The sequence below is a fragment of the Eschrichtius robustus genome, chromosome 1 (assembly GCF_028021215.1).
Source record: "Eschrichtius robustus isolate mEscRob2 chromosome 1, mEscRob2.pri, whole genome shotgun sequence".
NCBI lineage: Eukaryota > Metazoa > Chordata > Mammalia > Artiodactyla > Eschrichtiidae > Eschrichtius > Eschrichtius robustus.
Genome location: NC_090824.1, coordinates 76,629,743 through 76,649,173, shown reverse-complemented (window position 1 = coordinate 76,649,173; position 19,431 = coordinate 76,629,743). Strand labels below are relative to the sequence as shown.

The following is a 19,431-nucleotide window of genomic DNA, read 5'->3' as shown; positions in this document are numbered from 1 at the left end:
CAACAGGCACATGAAAAGATGCTCAATGGCACCAATCATCAGGAAAATGCAAATTGAAACCAGAGTGATATATAAGCTCACACCTGTTAGAATGGCTATTATCAAGAAGACAAGAGACAATAGGTGCTGGCAAGGATGTGGTGAAAAGGGAACTTTTATACATCGATGGTGGGAGTGTCAATTGGTCCAACCACTATGGAAAACAATATAGAGATTCCTCAAAAAATTAAAAATACATCTATCATATGCTTCAGCAATTCCACTTCTGGGTTTATATGCAAAGGAAATGAAAACAGTATTTCAACAAGATATATGCACTCCTGTGTTTATCACAGCATTATTCCCAACAGTCAAAATATGGAAACAACCCAAATGTCCATCAGCAGATGAATGGATAAAAATGATATGGTACATATACATAATGGAATATTATTCAACCATGAGGAAGGAAAATATCCTCCCATTGCAACAAAATGGAGGCACCCTGAGCACATTATGCCAAGCAAGATAAGTCAGACAAAGGCAAGTACTGTATGATATTACTTATATGTGGAATATAAAAAGTTAAACCTATAAAAAAAGAGTAAAATGGTGGTTACCAGAGGATGGGGAGTGGAAAGGGTAAGAGTGATAGTTTGAGGGTACAAACTTGAAACAAGTAGTAAATAAGCCATAGTATAATGAATACAGACAATAACATTGTACTATAATTATGTAATGATAAATATTGTTATATCAGCAGTCATTACAATATATAAATGTATCAAAGGAATACATTGTACACCTTCAACTTACACAATGTTACAGATCAAATTTATTCAAATTTTAAAACCCTGAAAAAATTAAATTAAAATTTAAAAATAAAATTAAAATAAGCAGTAGCACAAACAAACAAAAGAAGAAAGATCTCAAGTTAAAACCTAACTTTACACCTTAAGGAACTAAAAAAAAAAAAACAAGAACAAACCATACCCAAAGGTAGCAAAAGGAAGAAACTAATAAAGATTAGAGCAGCAATAAATAAAATAGAGAATAGAAAATCAACAACAACAAAAGAAATGAAATCAAGAGTTGGATTTTTGAAAAGATCAACGTAATAGACAAACCTTTAGCTAGACTGACTAAGAAAAAAAGAGAAAAACTCAAATGAATAAAATCATAAAGTGGAGACTTCACAGCTGATATTTTAGGAATAAAAATTATTATAAAAGAGTACAATGAACAATTATTCATTAAAAAAAAATGGTTAACCTTGATGAAATGGACAACTTCCTAGAAACACACAACTACCAAGATGAATCATAAAGAAATAGAAAATCTGAATAGACCTATAACCAGTAAGGAGATTAAATCAATAATTTAAAACCTAAAAAAGGAGAGCCCAGATCCAGATGGCTTCACTGATGAATTCTACCAAACATTTAAAGAAGAATGAACAACAATCCTCAAACTTTTCAAAAAAAGTTGAAGAGGAGGGAACACTTTTACCTCATCCTATGGGGCCAATATTATCTTATATCAAAGCCAGTACAAAAAAGAAAACTATAGACTAATATCCTTTATGAATATAGAAGCAAAAATCTTCAACAATATTAGCAAACCAAATTCAACAGCATATTAAAAGGATTATATACCATGACCAAGTGGGATTTCTTCCTGCAAGTTTCAGCATATGAAAATCAATGTAATACACCACATTGGCAGATGAAAGAAAATCTGTATGATCACCTCAATTGATGTATAAAAGGCATCTGACAAAATTCAACACCCCTTTCCTCAAAAAACAAGGAACAGAAGAAAACTACCTCAACATAATAAAAGTCATATATGAAAAAACTCACAGTGAACATCATACTCAATGATTTTTTTAAAAACTGAAAGTTTTTCCTCTGAGATTAGGAACAAGACATGAATGCCTAGTTTCACCACTTCTATTCAACATATTATTGAAGACCTAGCCAGAGCAACTAGGCAAGAAAAAGGAATAAAAGGTATCCAAATTGGAAAGAAAGAAGTAAAATTATCTCTGTTCACAGATGCTGTGATCTTATATGTAGAAAACCCCAAAGATTACACACACACACACCCCTGTTAGAACTTAAAAACAAAGCCAGGAAAGTTACCAGATACGAAGTCAACAAACAAAAATCAGTTGCATTTTTATACACTAACAATGAACAACCCAAAAAGGAAATTAAGAAAATGATTTCATTTATAATAGCATCAAAAAGAATAAAATACTTAGGAATAAATTTAACCAAGGAGGCAAAAGGACTTCCATATGGAAAACTATAAAATGTTGCTGAAAAAAAAACTAAAGAAGACACAAATAAATGGAAAGACATCCCATGTTTACGGATTGCAAGACAATATTATTAAGATGTCAATACTACCCCAATGTAATTTACAGAGTCAATGAAATTCCTGTCAAATCTCAATGATGTTTTCTGCAAAAATAGAAAAATCCATCCTAAAATTCATATGGAATCTCAAGGGTCCCTGAAAAGCCAAAACAATTTTGAAAAAGAAAAACAATGTTGGAGGTCTCACACTTCCTGATTTCAAAACTTACTGCAAAGCCACAGTAATCAAAACGATGTGGTAGTAGCATAAAGACAGACATGTAGACCAATGGAATAGAATAGAAATCTCAAAAATAAACCCTCACATATATGGTCAAATGATTTTTGACAAGGGTGCCAACATCATTCAGCAGAGAAAAGACAGTCTTTTCAACAAATGTTGCTAGGAAAACTGGATATCCACATGCAAAATAATGAAACTGGATCTTTATCTTATACTATATTCAAAAATTAATTCAAAATGATTCAAAGATATAAACATAAGACCTAAAACTATAAACCTCTTAGAAGAAACACAGGGGAAAACTTTCATGACATTGGATTTGGCAATGATTTCTTGGATACAGCACAAAAAGCACAGGCAACAAAAGAAAAAATAGATAAATTGGACTACATCAGGATTAAAAATATTTGTGCATAAAAGGATGCTATCAACAGAATAAAAAGGCAACCCAAGAAATGGGAGAAAATATTTACAAATTATATATCTAAAAAAGGATTGATATCCAGAACATATAAAAAACTCCAATAACTCAACAACAACAACAACAAACAATTAAAAAATGGGCAAAGTACTTAAAAGAGGCAAAGGACTTCTCCAAAGAAAATATACAAGTGGCCAATAAGCACATGAAAAGATGCTCAACATCACTAATCATTAGGGAAATGCATCAAAACTACAATGAGATAGATACCATTTCACACTCATTAGAATGGTTATTATCAAAAACAAGCAAGCAGTAAGTTAGAATTGGCAAGGATGTGGAGAAACAGGAGCACTTGTACATTGCTGGTGGGAATGTTAAATGGTTCAGCCTCTGTGCAAAATAGTATGGCAGTTCCTAAAAACCAAGACTTACCATATCATTCAGCAATTCCACTTCTTGGTATATATCCAAAAGAACTGAATGCAGAGGATCAAGCAGATATTTGTACACCTCTGTTCACAGCAGCATTATTCACAATAGTGAAAAGGTGAAAGCAACCCAAATGTTCTTCAAAAGATGAATAAACAAAATTCTATATACACAAACAATGGAATATTATTCAACCTTAAAAAGGAAGGAACTTCTGACACATGCTAAAACATGAATAAACCTTGAAGACATTATGCTAGGTGAAATAAGCCAATCACGGAGGACAAATTTTATGTGATTCCACTTATATGCTTCCTAGAGTAGTAAAATTCAGAGGCAGAAAGTCAAACAGTGGTTGCCAGGGTCTAGGGGAGAGTGGAATGAGAAGTTATTTAATGGGTATGGAATTTCAGTTTGGGATGATGAAAAGTTCTGGAGATGGATGGTGGTGATGGTTGCCAGTACAGTATGAATGTACTTAATGTCCCAAACTGTACACTTAAAATGGTTAAAATTATCATTTTTGTGTTATGTATATTTTACCACAAGAAAAAATATTTTAAAACCATCAAAAGGACTTCCCTGGTGGCACAGTGGATAAGAATCCACCTGCCAATGCAGGGGACACGGGTTCAAGCCCTGGTCCAGGAAGATCCCACATGCCGCAGAGCAGCTAAGCCCATGTGCCACAGCTACTGAGCTTGTGCTCTAGAGCCCGCGAGCCACAACTACTGAGCCCACATGCCTAGAGCCCATGCTCTGCAACAAGAGAAGCCACCACAATGAGAAGACTGTGCACTGCAATGAAGAGTAGCCCCCGCTCACCACAACTAGAGAAACCCCATGTGCAGCAAGGAAGACCCAGCGCAGACAAAAATAAATTAAAAATTAAATCTTTTTAAAAAAAAATCAAAAAAGTAACGGGAAAGTAAAATAATGAAAATTCTTGAATAATCTAGAAGAAAAGAAAGGAGAAATAAGGGAACAAAGAACAGACAGGAAAAATGGAAAACTAATAGTCTAACAGTAATTGAGGACTGGAAACAAAAATTTACAGTTGTCAAGTATGTGAAGAAAATATACTCCCAGAGAATATTCTACAGAGAAAAAGACTTTTCCTGGAATCAAAAAGAAATTCTCTGGAAATCTGCACAGACAGCTCACCACTGCCTTCAAGACATTACCCCTGCCTTCACTCTGGGAGCCAATTTAACCTAAACTATAATGAAAATTATAGATAAGGAAAGGATGTTACACCAAGGAATCTTGAGGGAGTCATAAACCAGCCCAAGAGGAATCTGAAGACTTCACAATAATCTCTAAGATGAAACTTTAATTGCACCCTGGAGAGGCTCAACAACACTCCCTTCCCCTTCATTCACCTATGCCCCCTTATTGAAATCTCCTCATGAGGTTCATACCCCATTTTTTTCAGCTACTCTACAGCAAAAGTAACCAACATATAAAACTCACTTGTTGAATTTTCTCTTCTGGGTGACCCAAGTGAAAGATCTGGGTGCCTGGGGGTGATTGAGGTCCCTTGTGTAGCTCTTGATGAAAATATCAGTATGTCAAATGAGGCCCACATCTCAATGACTAATCACAGGGCTGTGCTTCTTTTCACCGGCTATCATATTGCCCAACAGAGGTACCCTGTTGCTACAACTGTTTCTTTTGAGCACTTCAGGAAGGGAGGAAAGGGAGTTTCAGCATTTAACTTTGTATATCCTAGGATGATAAGGGTCAGGGCCCTGGGTTTTGATTCTATGTAAAGGAAAAAGAAGCATCTATGAGAAGATACAGACTCAGTATTTATTCCCAGCTTTGTCTACACTTAGCCCTATCATGAAGGGTAAGTAACTTTTCTCCCTGTCTAGGCATCACTGTATTTTTTCTAAGACATCTACAAATGGATGCTAGCTCCAGCGGAATCACATTTTAATATTAATATACTTTTGCAAACTTTTGTGTGTTTTATGTTTCTGGATATATAGTTTCACCCACTAGTAACATAATAAGTTATGTTATAAGAAATGCTGACTCCAGTGCCCAGCTACTCATCTCAGTTTAACAATCCTTGAAACTTTCTTGCTTAATGATTCAAAAAGGAATGCCTCATTATTCAGAAATCTGATTAACTATGTAATTTGGTATGAGAAGACTGTTTAGTGTTGTATTCAGTAACTCATTTTCTACAGCGCCCCCAATAAAATATAACTTATTCCCACTTACTCTCATGCTCATCACAGGTAATGTAACACACTCCCTTTAATTATTTATTTTCTGCTTCTTGAATTATTAACATTACTATGTTTTAATGTCTTCTTCCTTTATATCAGACCAAACTGTATGTTTTTAAGTGCCAGAATATATAAGGAGGTCAGTAAAATAAATCTGAGCAACCAAAGAGAGTTGCCCATAGCTTTGCTGTGTGATACATTGGAACAGAGTGACTCTTTAATCATTCAGGTTTTTAAATAATTATGCTAAAAAATTTATCTTAGCCTCTTAGATAGCCTCAACCACCAGAGGGCAGACAGCAGAAGCAAGAAAAACTACAATCCTGCAGCCTGTGGACCAAAAACCACAGTTACAGAAAGATAGACAAGATGAAAAGGCAGAGGGTTATGTACCAGATGAAGGAACAAGAAAAAACCCCAGAAAAACAACTAAATGAAGTGGAGATAGGCAACCTTCCAGAAAAAGAATTCAGAATAATGATAGTGAAGATGATCCAGGACCTTGGAATAAGAATGGAGGCAAAGATTGAGAAGATGCAAGAAATGATTAACAAAGACCTAGAAGAATTAAAGAACAAACAAACAGAGATGACCAATACAATAACTGAAATGAAAACTACACTGGAAGGAATCAATAGCAGAATAACTGAGGCAGAAGAACAGATAAGTGACCTGGAAGACAGAATGGTGGAATTCACTGCTGCGGAACAGACTAAAGAAAAAAGAATGAAAAGAAATGAAGACAGCTTAAGAGACCTCTGGGACAACATTAAACGCAACAACATTCGCATTATAGGGGTCCCAGAAGGTGAAGAGAGAGAGAAAGGACCAGAGAAAATATTTGAAGAGATTATAGTTGAAAACTTCCCTAACATGGGAAAGGAAATAGCCACCCAAGTCCAGGAAGCGCAGAGAGTCCCATACAGGATAAACCCAAGGAGAAACACGCCGAGACACATAGTAATCAAAGTGGCAAAAATTAAAGACAAAGAAAAATTATTGAAAGCAGCAAGGGAAAAATGACAAATAACATACAAGGGAACTCCCATAAGGTTAACAGCTGATTTCTCAGCAGAAACTCTGCAAGCCAGAAGGGAGTGGCATGATATACTTAAAGTGATGAAAGGGAAGAACCTACAACCAAGATTACTCTACCCGGCAAGGATCTCATTTAGATTTGATGGAGAAATCAAAAGCTTTACAGACAAGCAAAAGCTAAGAGAATTCAGCACCACCAAACCAGCTCTACAACAAATGCTAAAGGAACTTCTCTAAGTGGGAAACACAAGAGAAGTAAAGGACCTACAAAAACAAACCCAAAACAATTAAGAAAATGGTCATAGGAACATACATATCGATAATTACCTTAAACGTGAATGGATTAAATGCCCCAACCAAAAGACATAGACTGGCTGAATGGATACAAAAACAAGACCCATATATATGCTGTCTACAAGAGACCCACTTTAGACCTAGGGACACATACAGACTGAAAGTGAGGGGATGGAAAAAGATATTCCATGCAAATGGAAATCAAAAGAAAGCTGGAGTAGCTATACTCATATCAGATAAAATAGACTTTAAAATAAAGAATGTTACAAGAGACAAGGAAGGACACTACATAATGATCCAGGGATCAATCCAAGAAGAAGATATAACAATTATAAATATATATGCACCCAACATAGGAGCACCTCAATACATAAGGCAACTGCTAACAGCTATAAAAGAGGAAATTGACAGTAACACAGTCATAGTGGGGGACTTTAACACCTCACTTACACCAATGGACAGATCATCCAAAATGAAAATAAATAAGGAAACAGAAGCTTTAAATGACACAATAGACCAGATAGATTTAATTGATATATATAGGACATTCCATCCAAAAACAGCAGATTACACGTTCTTCTCAAGTGCACACGGAACATTCTCCAGGATAGATCACATCTTGGGTCACAAATCAAGCCTCAGTAAATTTAAGAAAATTGAAATCATATCAAGCATCTTTTCTGACCACAACGCTATGAGATTAGAAATGAATTACAGGGAAAAAAACGTAAAAAAGACAAACATATGGAGGCTAAACAATACGTTACTAAATAACCAAGAGATCACTGAAGAAATCAAAGAGGAAACAAAAAAATACCTAGAGACAAATGACAATGAAAACACGACGGCCCAAAACCTATGGGATGCAGCGAAAGCAGTTCTAAGAGGGAAGTTTATAGCTATACAAGCCTACCTAAAGAAACAAGAAAAATCTCAAATAAACAATCTAACCTTACACCTAAAGAAACTAGAGAAAGAAGAACAAACAAAACCCAAAGTTAGCAGAAGGAAAGAAATCATAAAGATCAGAGCAGAAATAAATGAAATAGAAACAAAGAAAACAATAGCAAAGATCAATAAAACTAAAAGTTGGTTCTTTGAGAAGATAAACAAAATGGATAAGCCATTAGCCAGACTCATCAAGAAAAAGAGGGAGAGGACTCAAATCAATAAAATCAGAAATGAAAAAGGAGAAGTTACAACAGACACTGCAGAAATACAAAGCATCCTAAGAGACTACTACAAGCAACTTTATGCCAATAAAATGGACAACCTGGAAGAAATGGACAAATTTTTAGAAAGGTATAACCTTCCAAGACTGAACCAGGAAGAAACAGAAAATATGAACAGACCAATCACAAGTAATGAAATTGAAACTGTGATTAAAAATCTTCCAACAAACAAAAGTCCAGGACCAGATGGCTTCACAGGTGAATTCTATCAAACATTTAGAGAAGAGCTAACACCTATCCTTCTCAAACTCTTCCAAAAAATTGCAGAGGAAGGAACACTCCCAAACTCATTCTATGAGGCCACCATCACCCTGATACCAAAACCAGACAAAGACACTGCAAAAAAAGAAAATTACAGACCAATATCACTGATGAATATAGATGCAAAAATCCTCAACAAAATACTAGCAAACAGAATCCAACAACACATTAAAAGGATCATACACCACGATCAAGTGGGATTTATCCCAGGGATGCAAGGATTCTTCAATATACGCAAATCAATCAATGTGATACACCATATTAACAAATTGAAGAAGAAAAACCATATGATCATCTCAATAGATGCAGAAAAAGCTTTCGACAAAATTCAACACCCATTTATGATAAAAACTCTCCAGAAAGTGGGCATAGAGGGAACCTACCTCAACATAATAAAGGCCATATATGACAAACCCACAGCAAACATCATTCTCAATGGTGAAAAACTGAAAGCATTTCCTCTAAGATCAGGAACGAGACAAGGATGTCCACTCTCACCACTATTATTCAACATAGTTCTGGAAGTCCTAGCCACGGCAATCAGAGAAGAAAAAGAAATAAAAGGAATACAAATTGGAAAAGAAGAAGTAAAACTGTCACTGTTTGCGGATGACATGATACTATACATAGAGAATCCTAAAACTGCCACCAGAAAACTGCTAGAGCTAATTAATGAATATGGTAAAGTTGCAGGATACAAAATTAATGCACAGAAATCTCTTGCATTCCTATACACTAATGATGAAAAATCTGAAAGAGAAATTATGGAAACACTCCCATTTACCACTGCAACAAAAAGAATAAAATACCTAGGAATAAACACACCTAGGGAGACAAAAGACCTGTATGCAGAAAACTATAAGACACTGATGAAAGAAATTAAAGATGATACCAACAGATGGAGAGATATACCATGTTCTTGGATTGGAAGAATCAACATTGTGAAAATGAGTATACTTCCCAAAGCAATCTACAGATTCAATGCAATCCCTATCAAATTACCAATGGCATTTTTTACGGAGCTAGAACAAATCATCTTAAAATTTGTATGGAGACACAAAAGACCCCGAATAGCCAAAGCAGTCTTGAGGCAAAAAAATGGAGCTGGAGGAATCAGACTCCCTGACTTCAGACTCTACTGCAAAGCTACAGTAATCAAGACAATATGGTACTGGCACAAAAACAGAAACATAGATCAATGGAATAAGATAGAAAGCCCAGAGATTAACCCACGCACCTATGGTCAACTAATCTATGACAAAGGAGGCAAAGATACACAATGGAGAAAAGACAGTCTCTTCAATAAGTGGTGCTGGGAAAACTGGATAGCTACATGTAAAAGAATGAAATTAGAATACTCCCTAACACCATACACAAAAATAAACTCAAAATGGATTAGAGACCTAAATATAAGACTGGACACTATAAAACTCTTAGAGGAAAACATAGGAAGAACACTCTTTGACATAAATCACAGCAAGATCTTTTTTGATCCACCTCCTAGAGTAATGGAAATAAAAACAAAAATAAACAAATGGGACCTAATGAAACTTCAAAGCTTTTGCACAGCAAAGGAAACCATAAACAAGACGAAAAGACAACCCTCAGAATGGGAGAAAATATTTGCAAACGAATCAACGGACAAAGGATTAATCTCCAAAATATATAAACAGCTCATTCAGCTCAATATTAAAGAAACAAACACCCCAATCCAAAAATGGGCAGAAGACCTAAATAGACATTTCTCCAAAGAAGACATACAGACGGCCACGAAGCACATGAAAAGATGCTCAACATCACTAATTATTAGAGAAATGCAAATCAAAACTACAATGAGGTATCACCTCACTCCTGTTAGAATGGGCATCATCAGAAAATCTACAAACAACAGATGCTGGAGAGGGTGTGGAGAAAAGGGAACCCTCTTGCACTGTTGGTGGGAATGTAAATTGATACAGCCACTATGGAGAACAATATGGAGGTTCCTTAAAAAACTAAAAATAGAATTACCATATGACCCAGCAATCCCACTACTGGGCATATACCCAGAGAAAACCGTAATTCAAAAAGACACATGCACCCGAATGTTCATTGCAGCACTATTTACAATAGCCAGGTCATGGAAGCAACCTAAATGCCCATCGACAGACGAATGGATAAAGAAGTTGTGGTACATATATACAATGGAATATTACTCAGCCATAAAAAGGAACGAAATTGAGTCATTTGTTGAGACGTGGATGGATCTAGAGACTGTCATACAGAGTGAAGTAAGTCAGAAAGAGAAAAACAAATATCGTATATTAACGCATGTATGTGGAACCTAGAAAAATGGTAGAGATGAGCCGGTTTGCAGGGCAGAAGTTGAGACACAGATGTAGAGAATGGACATATGGACACCAAGGGGGGAAAACTGCGGTGGGGTGGGGATGGTGGTGTGCTGAATTGGGCGATTGGGATTGACATGTATACACTGATGTGTATAAAATTGATGCCTAATAAGAACCTGCAGTATAAAAAAAAAAATTTATCTTAGCTACTTTGTAATCATATTTGTTGATAGTCCTATTATTAACAACAACAACTATGAATTTTGTCAGGTCCTAGTATATTCCAGGAACTGTACTTGGCATACATATTCAACAGCATTTTCACAGGAGTGCTGAAAAATAGGTGTTAGCTTGCCCAAGAACATGCAGTATGTCATATGCTATTTGAACTCAAATCAATGTGACATTGTCATTTATTTTCCTTTAAGTATAGTGATGTAACAGGACGACTGAGTTAAGTATTACTGGATTTAGTCAATCAGTTATAAACCAGATCCAGTTGTGGTATCTCAGCACATAGATTGCAGAGTGAATGTTCTCTTTCTTCCTCACCAATCCATGTGAGGATCCATTTTTCTCCTAAAATGACATTCCCAGTCCTTCCTAAAGAGGCCCATTTTTCTTTTTGGTTATATGTGGAGCTGCTTCACTCTGCTACTGGACCATCCAAACAAGGAAAGCATTTACATTGATCTCCTATGTGCCCAGGACAGATTTGAAAAACATTTGGTAGGGAAAATCAATAGGATTCGGTGACTGATTGCATATAGGACCTGACAGAATTAGAAAGTGCCTTGAACAACTCAAGTTTCTAGCTTCAGCAAATGCTAAATGGATTAGTGAATGGAGAGTAAGTAGTTCCATTCACCAAGATGTGAATACTAAAGGGGAAGGAAAAGATGAAATAAGAAGTACTGATCAACTATACTCCAATAAAAAAAATGTATTAAAAAAAAGAAGTACTGAGCAGAATGGTGATAATAGGCCTGAAATATAAAAGAGGGTAAGTAACTAGGGAGGCTTATATTTAGAATGGACACTCACACATGACAGGGATATGAGGCAAGCTGGTTTAGTAGACCATAGATTTGCTATAAATTTGAGTCAGTCACACAAGACTGCCCAGTGATGTTCAGATTAGTGATGGTGATGTTCATAAATTCAGTAGATTAGCTTTTCACTGACAGAATTGATGAGTTTGAAATTAATTCAACCATTAATTCATTGAGCAAGTGCCTACTAAGCACCAGAAACTCAGTCAACTGAGAATATAAATTTAACATAATTTATGAATTATAAAAGTTTTCAGTCTAGAGGAAACATAAAAACGTGATTTAGTCATTATGGCACATGCTCTAGTAGGGATATGTACAACATGCTATGGAAATATTAAGCAGGAATTTTTCTTATATATAATAGGGTTTTGCTTTGCTGACTTCAATAAATGATAGGTATCAAAGGATATCTAAAAATCTTCATCATCAAAAACTAGGACACAATACATTGATTAGTCTAATTATTAAATTTTTAATCATTTAACCTCACTTTATGGGTCAAGTATATTAAGATATATGCTCAAGAATATTAATTAGAGTACTTATTATAATACAAAACACTGATAACAATCAAAATCTATCACTAGGGAGTTGATTAAATCTATAGAAAACCACGTAGCCACTGAACTGATGATGTAGAGCTATATTTTTGACATGGAAAAAAAGCTAAAATATATTAAGTTTAAAAAGCAGATTATACAAGTACCCATCAACAGATGATTGGCTTAAGAAGATGTGATATGTGTGTATATATATACACATATATATAATGGAATATAACTCAGCCATAAAAAAGAATGAAATATTGCCATTTGCAGCAATGTGAATGGACTTAGAGAATATTATGCCTAGTGAAGTAAGTCTGACAGAGAAATACAAATGCTATATGATAACATATGTTGGAACCTAAAAAATAATACAAGTGAATCTATATACAAAACAGAAACAGACACACAGACATAGAAAACAAACTTATGGTTACCAAAGGGGAGGGGGGGAGGAGGGAGGAGGGAAAAATTAGAAGTATGGAATTAACAGATACAAAACTACTATACATAAAATAGATAAGCAACAAGAATTTACTGTATAGCACAGGGAATTATACCCAATATCTTGTAATAACCTATAATGGAATATAATCCACAAAAAAAACAAACAAACTGAATCACTATGTTGTACATGTGAAACTAACACAATATTGTAAATCAACTATACTTCAATAATAAATAAATAAATAAACAGGTTATAAAACAACATATTTTGAAAAATCTCATTTTAATTTTTAAATAAGAGAGGACTGCAATTCTCCGAAGAGTTAAAATTTGTTTACTCTGGGAAGCAGGATTATTTTTTTGCCTGGTTCTATATTTTTCATGTTCTAATTATTTTTTAAGTACTTTTACTTTGAAAATAAATTTTATTTTGGTAAAGTATATATTGAACATTGTAACATTAATAAACTGAAATAACAGGACGTAAGCAATTTCTATTACAGCATTTGAAATGTTCCAAATAACAATGTTAAAATATGTCCTTGCCTTTGAAGAAGGCTTATTGAAAATTTTTTACATGTCTTGTGTATAACCAAAATGAATGAAAAGAAAGTATCATTTGTGTTCAGCAAGAAGAATTGATCTTTTGCAACATTTAGAGTAATGTTATGTCTGTTTGTCTACTTGACTTTTGCCAAATGACCTTTCTAAGCTTATTAAGATCCTAAGTTTCCTGGAGGTAGGCAGGCGGGACTGCAGTCAGAAATGTCAAAACCTATCATCTATGATATGTGGACAACATAAGAATGAATCCTTTTAAGTAACTGAACCATATATTTTGAAATGGTTTATTTTAATGAGAGATTTGTGTAAAATGATTTTATTTTTTTATTTCTTTTTTTTTATTGGAGTAAAATTGCTTTACAATGTTGTGTTAGTTTCTGCAGTACAATGAAGTGAATCAGCTATATGTATACCTATATCCCCTCCCTCTTGGACCTCCCTCCCCCCTTTCCCCACCTTGTTTAGGGTAGTAGAGACTCAATTGACACATTAGAGGCATTTACAATAAAAATGTGAAGTAAAGTCAATTCAAGAATATTCTGAGGTAACTGAATTCTGTACTCTCCAGAAAAATTTTACTATGACCTCTCCTCTTGGTTTCTTTGCTGAGACTTATTCACTAATTCACTAATATGTTCTAAGAGAAAATTATTCAGATGTAAACAGCTCAGAGTGCATGATGGACATTCACAGCTCTGGAGTATCTGAGAAGTATGTCAAGTACTTTCCACTTGGGGAGAGATGTCCAAAAAATTAGTTATTCCACTCCTAATTCTTGGCTAAAAATTAACTCAGACTAAAAGCTGTTCTATTAGAAATAATTAATGATGGGTAGGGAAAAGAAATACAAACTGATAACCACCTTGCTCCTTTTCACAGAGGGTAGTGCTTCTGAGTTTCCAAAATTTCAAAGGGAAGAGAGGAGTTTTTTTAACCTAACCCATTGATAAAGAAAATCCAAGTAATGTAAAGATTCTATTGTTATGAACCCAATTTTACTGAAATTTGGGATCACTAGGATTGTTGGTTGGTGGCTTTTAAATAAGAGGTAGGAGTTAATTGATGGGTTATTCCAAACTAATTGCCAAACAGGCAACATAGCTACCTTGCATAGGTTTCCTACAAGTTTTTCAAGAAACAAAACAACTTGTATATTAGTGTTTTCTGTCTTCTCTGCAGTTCTGGGATTCATGAACAATTCAGTGGCAAGCACGGTGACTGAGTTTGTCCTCCTAGGCTTCCCTGGTTGTCAAGAGTTACAATGTCTCCTCTTTTCACTGTTCTTTGGGGTCTATATATTTACCATGGTGGGAAATGGGACCACTGTTTGTGCTGTGAGGTGGGACCAACGGCTCCATACCCCAATGTATATTCTCCTAGGGAATTTTGCTTTCCTTGAAATCTGGTACGTTACCTCCACTGTGCCCAGTATGCTAATCAATTTCCTCTCAGAGACAAAAACCATCTCTTTTGTCTGCTGTTTCCTCCAGTTATATTTTTTTACTTCCCTTCGTACAACTGAGGCATATTTCCTCTGCATCATGGCATATAATCAGTTCCTTGCTATCTGCCACCCACTGCACTACCCAACGTTTCTGCTCTATTCTGACATCTCTTTGCTGAGTGTTTGGGTTCCTTAGTTACTCTGTCTCCACTGTGCAGCTCTCTCAATTGCCTTTCTGTGGGCCCAACACCATCGATCACTTTGTGTGTGACATGGACCCACTAATGGCACTGTCCTGTGCCCCAGCTCCTGTCACTGAGATTGTCTTCTATGTCCTGAGCTCCCTCATTATCATACTAACTCTTCTGTACATCCTTGGCTCCTATGCCCTTTTATTGATAACTGTGTTAAAAGTCCCTTCAGCAGCTGGCCGGCAGAAGGCCTTTTCCACCTGCGGATCACATCTGACAGTGGTGTGCTTATTCTTTGGCGCTCTTTTGGCCATGTATGTGAGCCCTACAGCTGATAACCCAGCTAAAATTCAGAAGATTATGACTTTATTCTATTCTGTGGTGACTCCCTTCTTAAACCCCCTGATTTACAGCTTATGAAACAAGGAGATGAAGGCTGCACTGAAGAAAGTCCTGAGAATAGAATGAACATAAACTAATCTTACATGAGAACAAGTGAACCATTGTCCAGGCATAAAAGATTAATTAAGAAAGACTTCATATACTGCTGCTAATTCTCCAATGCACACTTTAAAGAAGATATTTTTCAGTGGAGTCCATCCATGTTTTATTCTTCAACTAACCTGGCAGAGCTAAACCATAGCTGATTCAGATTACATTCTAAGTGTAATAATAATATTTTCAACATGAATAACTTCTTAGATAGTAATATGAGGGCATTATATTTGTCCTATTTCACACACTGTTTTAGTTTTGATTTTGGGGGGATGGAGGTGAAGCTAGAACAAGAGAAGTTATCCCAGGTGATCATCATTAATGTACTCAAGGCATTTCTTAAGACAGTACAATATTTTTTAAAGTGAATAAGTAATCTAATTTAAATGCCTAATGGATTCTTACCTAAAGAATTTAGTAACAGAAAAACTTTCTTATCCCCTTAGCTCTTCATGGTTGAGAATCTTCCAGATTAGGGACAAAGTTTCATGCTTATATAAGTGATGTTTTAACATCATATAAAGCAGTACTTTTTTCATTCAACAAAAATTTATTGAGCATCTACTTTATTCTAGACACTCCTGTAGGCATTAGAGATACACTAAGGCCAAAATGGTCAAAAACACTATCTGTGTGGAGTTTAATTTCTAGTGAGGGACAGACAATAAAAGAAGTAAAAAGTAAAAATACAGCATGTTGGAGAGTGATAAGCAACACGGAGAAAGGGGTTAGGAGGACAGGAAGTGTGGGAGAAAAGGGTGAAATTTTAAATAGGATGATCAGGGAAGGTCACACTGAGAAGGCAACATTTAAGCAAAAGCTTGAAGGAGATGAGGGAATAAGATATGTAGACAGCTGAGGGAAGAGCATTCCAGGCGGAGGGAGGCAAGTTCTCTATAAGATCCTAAGGCGGAATTGTGTTCCAGTAACAGCAAGTAGTTTGGTTTGGTAGGAGTAGAGAGATTAAGGGGGAAATTATCAGAGATGAAGTCAAAGAGAGTACACAGAGTACCAAATTGTGCAGGACCTTGTGAGCCATAGTAAGAACTTTTAATTCTGTATGAGATGGGAAGCCTTTTTGAGCAGAGTTTTGAGCAGAGGAGTAACATAATCCCATTTACATTGTAAAATGGTCATCCCCCTGGTTGCTGTATTGACAGTAGACTAAAGAGAGGCATGGGCATTTAAAAACTCTTATTTCTAGTTGTCAAATAAAACTTGTTATTTCTTTTTTAAAGGAATTTGTATCTACAAGCTGATCTTGAGGATATATATTTGGGGAAGGGGAAAAGTCAGGGAACTTGCTTGCCCAAGAGGAATGGAAAGTCCTCCTAGATCCTCAGACAGGAAATTCTAATTATAGAATGACATTTTCATGACAATCTTGAGAGATAATGGAGTTAGGAATCCACTCTTGAGGCTCTTGAATCACACTTAATCATATTATGATTATATAGACATTTACAAAATATTTTCATGTCTATTATCTCATTTCACTCTCATATCAGCCCTACGGAGAACAAAAGGGTAAGTATGTATCTAATACTTGAAGAAATGAACTCACCAAGCTCTTAGAGCTAGTAAGTGAAAACACTCAGGCTAGGACCTAGATTTTCTGTGTCCTAGTTTTCTATCTAATACCCCACCACCTTCTCTTTAAGTACAACTCTGTTCCCACCCAGTGCCCCCATTTTATCCCAGGTCACTCCCTTTCACATGATGTCTGAATAATCTTCTCCACCATTTCCCTGCCTATGCCGGGCCTCTTTGTTTTCCTCAATATATCACAGCCTGGAGCATGGGGAAAGGTCACAAGAAATAGGCAGGAGGAATAGCTAACAATTCTAGACAGAGTTTCCCAAGACCTATCGGCATGAAGTTGCAGAGCAAAGAACACACACTTCCTGGGGGTCATCCTTGGAGATCAGCAGCCCCTATGTCTGACCTCTGGTCAAGGCTCCTACTAGACCTCAGCAGAGAACCCGAATTCTGACCCCTGATCTATCACCAACCAGCAGTGTGATCCTGGGTCTGTTTCTTCTTCTGTGAAATGAGCACAAATATAATTTTCCCACTAAGACACAGAATTTCTGTGAAAACCAAAATGACACAAAATCAGAGCCTGGTTTAAATGAAGCAGCAGAGGTTATAAAAGGAAAACGATTTGTCCAAATTTCTACAGCTTTTTTCAGAGTCCCATCCAACCTAAACTCCCAGCTTCAACTGTTCTGAGGGCCCCAGACTACCAGCTGCTTCCACTGCTCCATGCTGTAGGTGAAAACACTGGGGAAATGATAATGTGCTGGGTTTGATATATTATTATTATTGTTATTATTATTATTTATAGTCCATATAAAGATTGTTGTGAGTTCTTGTCCTATAACAGTATGGCTGGTTTATATGCTCTGATCTTCCTTAAAAATAGAAATGACTGGGCTTCCCTGGTGGCGCAGTGGTTGAGAATCTGCCTGCCAATGCAGGGGACACGGGTTCGAGCCCTGGTCTGGGAGGATCCCACATGCCGCGGAGCAGCTGGGCCCGTGAGGCACAATTACTGAGCTTGCGCATCAGGAGCCTGTGCTCCGCAACAAGAGAGGCCGCGATAGTGAGAGGCCTGCGCACCGCGATGAAGAGTGGCCCCCTCTTGCCACAACTAGAGAAAGCCCTCGCACAGAAACGAAGACCCAACACAGCCATAAATAAATAAATAAATAAATAAAAATTAAAAAAAAAATAGAAATGACAAAATTTAATTATTAAAAAACCAAATTAAAAAAAAAAGTCTTCTAGATGCTGAAATCTAAGCCTACTTTTCTAGATAACAACATCACCTAAAACTCAGCTTCAAGTGTCAATTATCCCTGCAAATATCATTCTTAATCCTCTCTCCAAACCATGCTCAACTAATCCCTGATCCTACTGAAATCCTTCCCAAACTTAGAAGCTATTTCAAACATACCCATCCTTAACCCAGACTTTAATGATCTATACAGTGGTTGTCAAACTTCAGCATGCATCAGAATCACATGAAAGTTTATTTAAAAAGAGGTTTGTGGGCCCCAGACTGAGAGTTTCTGACTCAATAGGTCGGGGTAGGGCCTGAGAACTTGCATTTTAACAAGCTGTCGAGTGGCGTTAATACTGCTGGTACAGGGACTACATTTTTTAGAAGTTGCTTTGTTCTTACACAGCCTCACTCCTAAACTCAGTAGTGTTCTCTCCTTGAGTTCTTGCTATGATTGAATTCATCTTCCCCTCAGGTTCTCTGCCTCATCTTGTTTGTTCTCCTTCACCTGATATCAATGAAAGAAATCATACTTCCCATCTCTGAACCATTTACAGTGCTAAACTTTCATTTTCACTAATGTTGCATCATGTCAGTCAACAGCATTACAAATCCACTTTTACAGAAAACTCAATTTTTCCAAACAAATGTGTTCAAGCTATCCTTAAAATTGAAAAAGAAGATTCTTTATCTTATGTCGAATGTACCAAAATTAAGTAACTATATATAGACGAAGAAACTTTTTAACTTAAGTCCTTACAGGTTAGACACCAAGAATGAAGTGGATGTACTTTGGAGAAAAGATCACATACACACACACACACACACACACACACACACACACACACACACACACACACATATGCACATATATTCTTTCTCTCCTTTTTTCTCTCCTCTCCCATTAACCTGTCCCACTCTCCACCTCCCTTCCCAAACTCAGATCAGTTCTTTAGAGGAAGATTATCACCACAAAGAGGAAAATTTTCCTGGCTTCTCTTGGATATTTATCCAGACCTCTGTGTGTCACTAGTTAAACCACTGGGAGAAATATAAACAAATATAGGTAGG

General features: G+C 36.1%; 1 protein-coding gene and 1 pseudogene across 3 annotated transcripts in view; one reads left to right on the top strand and one right to left on the bottom strand.

Moving 5' to 3' along the window:
• The window catches only part of LOC137759193 (olfactory receptor 4K2-like), a 133,824-nt gene that overhangs the window by 95,291 nt on the left and 19,102 nt on the right, over positions 1-19,431 (bottom strand). The window lies entirely within an intron of this gene.
• LOC137759139 (olfactory receptor 11H4-like) lies at positions 14,633-15,548 on the top strand (annotated as a pseudogene).